This window comes from Nuphar pumila, chromosome 5 (genome assembly GCF_984573655.1).
Source record: "Nuphar pumila chromosome 5, dmNupPumi1.hap1.1, whole genome shotgun sequence".
NCBI lineage: Eukaryota > Viridiplantae > Streptophyta > Magnoliopsida > Nymphaeales > Nymphaeaceae > Nuphar > Nuphar pumila.
This window is the reverse complement of record NC_143253.1, coordinates 27,263,802-27,271,637: the sequence shown is the minus strand read 5'-3', so window position 1 is coordinate 27,271,637 and position 7,836 is coordinate 27,263,802. Positions and strand designations below refer to the sequence as shown.

Here is a 7,836-nt window from a genome sequence, read left to right as displayed (position 1 = left end):
AGTGTGAGGGTGACTTATCTGAGGTTTATCTTGCAAAAGGTCGGGCTCATTAAGTGATCTATTTTTTGGCGAGATTTTCTCAGTATTATTGAAAAAACAAAAAAAAAAAACTAGCCAGGACAGATTCATCATCATGCCCAAATAGGGTATAAAGGTAGGCATGACTTATGAAATTTCATGTCAGCTTGAGCCTGGCCAGCGGTGCCTCTGATCTTCGAGTACACATAGAGGAAGATCTACATGAGCATTGTCTCTGCGGACATTGACCCACAGAGGCATTGAAGTCAGAAATGCAGGGAACTGGTGACCACCTGCCCCTTATGCTAAAAACAAAGTCGGCCTTTGGCAACTTCAACATTCTCTGCATCGCTCGATAACTCCAAGCGATGATCAGTATAGATGATCTGTGTACATGGTATGAGGCTCTGATACCACTGATAGATCTAGGATCGAGGTGTGCATCAGGAAGACTTGAGGAGAAGAGGAGTGAGAAGTGATTAATGGCATTTTTCAGGGGAAATCCTCAATAGGAATATTGAGACCTCTTTAGTGATTCTACAGAGGCGGGGGCTGAAGAATTTAACCTCCCCTCGGTGGCCATTATTCAGCCATAACTGTTTCATTAAATTTTCAAACTTGTTGGAAATCCAATATGTAATGGGTTCCACCATTATCATGTTGGTGCATATCTCAATGACCCACTACTCAAGTGGGTCATTGGATTTCAAGTGAGACCCATTTGGTCACACAGGATCCATATCATGATCCAACAGCTTAAGTCCATGTGTCTTTTGTGACGTAGATGTCTACATAGTGTCTTTGCTATGTAGATGTTCCACTCTAGCATGCATCTACTTCGTTATTCTTTTTGAAAGACATCTATTTCGTTATTCATGTAGTGGTTTACTAATTTAACACATTATTTATAGTAACTCATTCTAAACGCCACACCTCTAGTTCGATTAATATTTCATTACTTATTTAATGAACAAGATAGCTACAATAGAAGGCTTTTTATCTATTAACAAATGAAAGAATGATCTCTGAACAATTCCGTGATTTTTTTTACATTGCCATCCTCAATGAGAATCAGAATAACCAATTCCCCTGCGAGACGTTGGGAAGATCAAAAACACCATGCTGGATAAAAAACCAGTGCCTAGTGGCAAGTTCACCAGGAGAGCGTGGTTGTTGGGATCACTCTCGGAGAAGAAGCAATCCTGGACGTTGGAGTCGCTGATCGCAATAGTCATGAACACGAGCACGGAGAAGAAGGAGTGAACGTAATCCACCCATCGGACCCTGTACTTCGACAAATCCCTGAACCTCCAATTCCTTGCATCGTCATGCTCTTTCTCCTCATAATTGAAGATCAAGAGTCCCTTGGTAGTGGTGATCCCAAAGTAAACCTTCCCATCTCTTCCTTTAAAACTGTCAGTAAAGGAGAAGAAGATGCAAGAGATGGTGCACACAGCAATAAGCATGACTGTCAAGTATCGGTTGGCAGAGGTGCAGATGCCATTGTTGGTGAAGGATCCAGAGAGAGCTTGGAAGACCAGGAGGGTGCCACTTGGGAGGAGCTTCATGAGGTTGGCAGCGCTCGCAAGCATCTTGTCGATCACCACTGACTGGTGGCCAACCAAGTGGGGGAAAGCAGCGGGTGGCGGCGATTCCAATGGAGTTGCAGGAGGCGTCCTCAATGCATAACTTGCTGCTGGTGCTACTGTTGTCGCGTTGAGGGGTTCTACCTCAACTGGTGGTGTGATATGAATCTTAGTTTCTCTCATAGCTGATGTATATATTTACAAATTTGTACGGAAAGGTAAACAACCTTATGAAATTGAGCTCGCACGTACAATTTGATTGAGCACTTGTTGAGTATTACACAGCAAATACTGAAACAGGGTTACGATCAACGTGACACCTCTCCGCCAATAGTTGTATGGAAAATGTGTTGCAGTGGATGCAGAGCCAAGATTTCCAGCTGTGGATGTTGAACAAGGAAGGGAGGGGGACGAGGAGTATTAATACTGGGTGGTGTTCTTCAGGTACAAGTCAGATGCTTATTCCAGTTTTGGTTTTTCAGGATAACGTTGTTTGCGTATTTGAGTGATATACTAATTCGGGCAGGTTATATATTTCCACCAGGACTGTAGCTACAGTAATTCTTCCTGGGTCTCTACTGAGCACCGCGTGGCATCCTGCAGGCTGATGTATGTCGGTACAGCTCCCCAATGCACCCTCCAAAACATGCACTGTAGCTACAATGCATATTCAGAGTGTTGAGTGTGCAATATTGTTCGTATGGGTATCGGCCCTGTATCGTTTACCCAATGATTCAGATGAATTCGGGTGATAGCGATACTCTGGAGAGAAGATCAGGTCCAAGGGGACTAGGACAGAAAACTATCCAAGACTCTTTGGATGCCGTTAATCATAGAGATGGACGACACCAAAAACTCATTTAAAAGGATGGTTTTTACCTAGATAGGCCCCCAAAATATTTCTGATGCCCTTCACACTGCTGATGAGCGCCATCAATGACACAAAAATGGACAGCTAGAAATCGTCCAAAACAGGGTCATTGAGTAGGTTCTTCTGGATGCCGTTCATTTTCTTGATGAACCACATCCAGGTGACTTAGATGGTGTTTCTGTCCAAGGCTCCTTGGACCTGATCCGCTCTCATTGGGGCCCCATATTTCAACAAAAAGATGGGGTTTCGGCTTAGCCCAAAGGGGTGTTAAAAGTGGTCAAAACCAGGTGATATGAATCAATTTCTTTTGTATTTTGAAATCACCATCGTCCATGCCTTCATCTTTGTCTAACGATGACAGCTGGGCTTTGTGGTGGGTCCCACTGTTTGCACAATGAAAGATGGTTATGAAGGCCATCCGAGGGTGATGATTTTAATGCACAAAAATTTCGTGCCTAACCCAAAGCGTGAGATTATAGAAAACCAAAATTTTGAGAGAACAAATCCTGCCCGTTTAAGACACCTTTTTTTATTCATTTCTAGGCTTGAGAAAATTGTCAATTCCTACTTTACTTACTTCTGTCGGTCAGCGGATGTGTCACAAACAATGTTCTCATTTCAAAAATAATTAAAAAATATTAAGTGTCAGTCAGAATCGTGACACATGTTAAAGTTATTAAAATAATATAAAAAATAATTTTAAGTATTTTTTTATATTTATTAAAAAATAAGCATATCCATTTTCTATGTACGTATCGGTCAATATACCAATACTGACAACATTGGTTGCAAAGATATGGCACCACATGACACATGACACGAGTTCAACATATGCTAGTTTTTTCCAGAGTAAGGGGAACGACCAGCACTACAGCAATAGTGACGTGACTCGTGAGGCTTGTGCTAAGATCCAAAGAATGGCATGTCCCGGACTACAGACAATCACGCTTGAAGTATAAATGAAAGGTATGAAACGATAAGGGTGACTGCTTGTAGGTAAACCTACTGGCTGTTTCTACACCCCTCCTTTTATGAGAGAGTGTTGAGTGTGCACTTCCGAACATGCACAATAGCTACAATGCATGTTTTTGGGTCTCCATTGAGCATCCAGTGGCGTTCAGTGGAATGTACGAGGGAGCTGTACACCGTTGTACATGTACAATTCTATGTACACCTCACTGAGCGTCATGCAATGCTCAGTGGAGACCCCGAAACATCGAAGCAGGTTATATGTTCTCCCCCGAAGAGGGCAGTTAGCTACATCTTGTGTTCGGGGGGTCCCAATGAACACCACGTATTTAAGCATGTGTGTCTCGCATCCCCATGTTTGTCAGCATTAATTAGCATTGGAGTTTGTTGTGATTGCAAAGACTTAAGTACTCTCTCCTCCATTGGTGCCAAAAAAATGACGATTCTATAAAAGGACAAGTTGTAAAGACTTAAGTGCCCCGAAGATGATTATTTAAGACCTAGTCTCTGCAGTGCAGGATTATCCGAGAAAGAAATCTCCTATGGAGAAGGCCATGAACATCAACCCTCTCATTCTCTCTCTCCCTTATCTTTCTGCTTATGTGCACATCTAGCAGAAGATCCTACATTGCTCCATCAAGCACCAACTGACCTGCACATTGATTGTTGTGGAGCCTGATGCAGAGTTTTTACCCTTACAAGAGGAGAGTTTGGAGGCTCCTCCCAGTGTGAGTAGCATCGTTCAACTTAATGAGTTGTGGAGCCTGATGCAGAGTTTTTACCCTTACAGGAGGAGGGTTTGGGGGCTCCTCCCAGCGTGGGTAGCATCGTTCAACTTGATGAGTTATGGAGCTTGATGCAAAGTTTTTACCCTTACAGGAGGAGAGTTTGAAGGCTCTTCACAGCGTGGGTAGCATCGTTCAACTTGATGAGTTGTGGAGCCTGATGCAGAGTTTTTACCCTTACAGAAGGAGGGTTTGGGGGCTCCTCCCAGCGTGGGTAGCATCGTTCAACTTGATGAGTTGTGGAGCTTGATGCAGAGTTTTTACCCTTACATGAGGGGGGTTTGGGGGCTCTCCCTCGGCGCGGGTTCCGCTGCGCGGTCAGCGGGCGGGGGCTCGGGAGGCAGCGCCCCCCAGACCAAATTTTTTTTGGGGCCTTGTATAATTTTTTTATTTTCTTTTCCTCTTTTAACTATCGAAAAAGAGCAATAAAGCGTTTTGTTTAATCGTGGAGCTCATGTTTCCTTCGGTTGTTTCTTGCTCAAGGTTTTTGTAACACCCCTTCCCACGATTTTTTTATTTTTTATTTTTTGTTTCTTTCCCACGATTTTTTCAATGACTCCCCTACAACATTTTTTAGTGTTGTCGGGTCTCCAACGAGCCCTACAACAATTTATAGTGTTGTCTGGTCTTCCAACAATGATTTGTAGTATTGTCGGGCCTTCCTACATCATTTTGTAGTATTTTCGGGTCTCCAACAAGCCTCACAACTATTTATAGTGTTTTTGATCTTCCAACAATGATTTGCAGTGTCTTTCGCAAATCGCTATAGCGATTTGTAGCATTTTCCGTAAATCGCTATAACGATTTGTAGTGTCTTTCGCAAATCGCTATAGCGATTTGTAGTGTTTTCCGCAAATCACTATAGCGATTTATAGTGTCTTCCGCAAATTGCTATAGTGGAACCCGCGCCGGGGGAAAGCCCCCAAACCCCCCTCCTGTAAGGGCAAAAACTCTAAATCAGGCTCCACAACTCATCAAGTTGAATGATGCTACCCACGCTGGGAGAAGCCCCCAAACCCCCTCCTGTAAGAGAAAAAACTATGAATCAGGCTCCACAACTCATCAAATTGAACGATGCTACAGTCAGTGTGCAGGTTAGTCAGTGTTTGATGGAGCAATGTAGGATCGTTTGCTGAATGTGCACAGAAGTAAAAAGAGAAGGGAGAGAGAGTGAGAGGGTTGATGTTCGTGGCCTTCTCCAGAGGGAACTCTTTGCCTCCCTTGATTTCTTCTCTAGAGAGAGAGAGAGAGAGTTTTACAATGTTTTACGGAGAAGGAAGAAAAAAAAGATGCCGATGAAAAGTTCAAACAAACATTTTTGATGGCTCAGGTTCATTTCGCCGGATGACCATTGGATCATCGGCTCACCATCGGATCGTCGACTCACCATCGGTGAAATGATTAAGGTTTCGTTTCTTGGTGTAGACTTTGAAGAGTCAACATCATCCTCGACTTTCTGGATGGAGGACATGTTTGTCCTTTTTTTGAACCATTTGTTTTTTTCTTTTTTGAATGGAGGGCATTTTTATCATTTTCTCAAACCATCGTTTTATGAGAAGAATAGCAAGAAAGGGTACTTAAGTCTTTGTAACCACACCAGACTCCAATGCTAAGTGATGTCAACATACACGGGAATACGAGCCCCATGTGCTTGTATACGTGGTGCTCATTCAGACCCCCGAACATAGACGTGGGATTCAGTGAATCATCGGGGGAGAACACACACCACCCTCCCCCGAAACATGCTCTGTAACTGCATGTTCTTGGGGGGAACATATAACCTGCCCGCCTCCTTTATCATTAAGGGGTCATTTAGGGACCTTGGTTGGCGATTCACGTTGTTTTCCTCTTGACGATGAAGCTTATCCTCCGTTGTTTCATTAGTTGACCTTTGACTCGTGCGTACACAGATTTTCTTGAAATGGAATACAAAGAGGTAGATTTTTAGTTTTTAATTAATCAAGATATATTTATGATATTTTAATGTATTAAAACTTTTTAATTATTACAACAACAACAACAACAACTATGCCTTCGTCCCAAAACAATTGGGGTCGGCGATATGAACCAAAAAAGAAAATCATTCTGTGTCTTCCACATGAATTCTTCTCCTCCAATCATTTCTATCCAATGCCATGTTCTTGGTGAGGTTCAAAGCATTCATATCCTTTCCTATCATCTTCATCCAAGTCTTCCTAGGCCTACCCCGACCTCTTTTAACTAATATATTTTCCCATTTCTCCATCCTTCTAACTGAAGCATCATTAGGCCTTCGCCGAATATGTCCAAACCACCGTAAACGATTCTCTCTCATCTTATTTTCAATGGGTGCAACGCCTACCTTCTTACGTATCTCCTCGTTTTGAATCTTATCTTTTATTGTATTTCCACACATCCATCTAAGCATACACATCTCAGCTACACTCATTTTTTGAATATGATTTCTCTTGGCCGCCCAACATTCCGTACCATATAGTAAAGCGGGCCTAATAGTCGTCCTATAAAACTTTCCCTTTAACCGCAATGGCATTCTACGATCGCACAAGACTCCAGTTGCACTTTTCCATTTCAACCACCCAACCTTTATCCTATGATTTACATCTCCATCAATTTCTCTATTCTTTTGAATGATAGATCCCAAATATTTGAAACAATCATCCACCAGTATTTCTTGCTCACCAAGTTTCACTACACTCCCATCACTACTTCGCTTACTAAATTGACATTCCATATATTCTGTCTTACTTTTACTTAACTTAAAACCTCTTGCTTCCAATGTCTGTCTCCATAATTCTAACTTAGCATTAACCTCAGCTCTAGACTCATCAACCAAAACAATATCATCAACAAACAACATACACCACGACACATTTTCTTGAATTGATCTCGTAAGCTCATCCATCACTATAGCAAATAGAAAAGGGCTTAAAGCAGATCCTTGATGTAACCCAAACGTTATAGGAAAATTGGTTGTCACCCCTCCACAAGTGCGAACATTGGTTACTACTCCTTCATACATATCTTTAATTATACTAATGTACTTGAGAGAAACACCTTTCTTCATCATTGTCCACCAGAGAACGTCCCTAGGTACTCTATCGTATGCCTTCTCCAAATCAATAAAAATCATATGCAAATCTTTGTTCCTCTCTCTATATCTCTCAATAAGTTGTCTAAGGAGATGTATAGCTTTCATAGTTGATCTTCCAGGCATAAAACCAAATTGATTCTCCGATATCATGACAACCTTCCTCAACCTAGACTCAATCACCCTCTCCCAAAGTTTCATAGTATGACTCATGAGTTTTATACCACGATAGTTTGTGCAATCTTGTATATCACCCTTATTCTTATATAGAGGCACCATAGTACTCTTCATCCACTCATTAGGCATCTTATTTGTCCGCCAAATCTTGTTAAAAAGATTTGTCAACCATTCTAAACCTTTCTCTCCCAAGCATTTCCAAGCCTCGATAGGTATACCATCTGTGCCAACTGCCCTTCTTGATTTCATTTTCTTCAAAGCCTCTGCAATTTCTTTCTTTTGAATCTTGCACATGAAGTCACGATTTATCTCATGAAAAGGAATGGAGAAGTCTCCAAGACT

General features: G+C 42.0%; 1 pseudogene; it reads right to left on the bottom strand.

The window, feature by feature from the left end:
• Positions 1-1,079: 1,079 nt before the first annotated feature.
• Positions 1,080-1,787, bottom strand: LOC149837216 (protein DMP3 pseudogene; annotated as a pseudogene).
• Between the last annotated feature and the right edge of the window lie 6,049 nt (positions 1,788-7,836).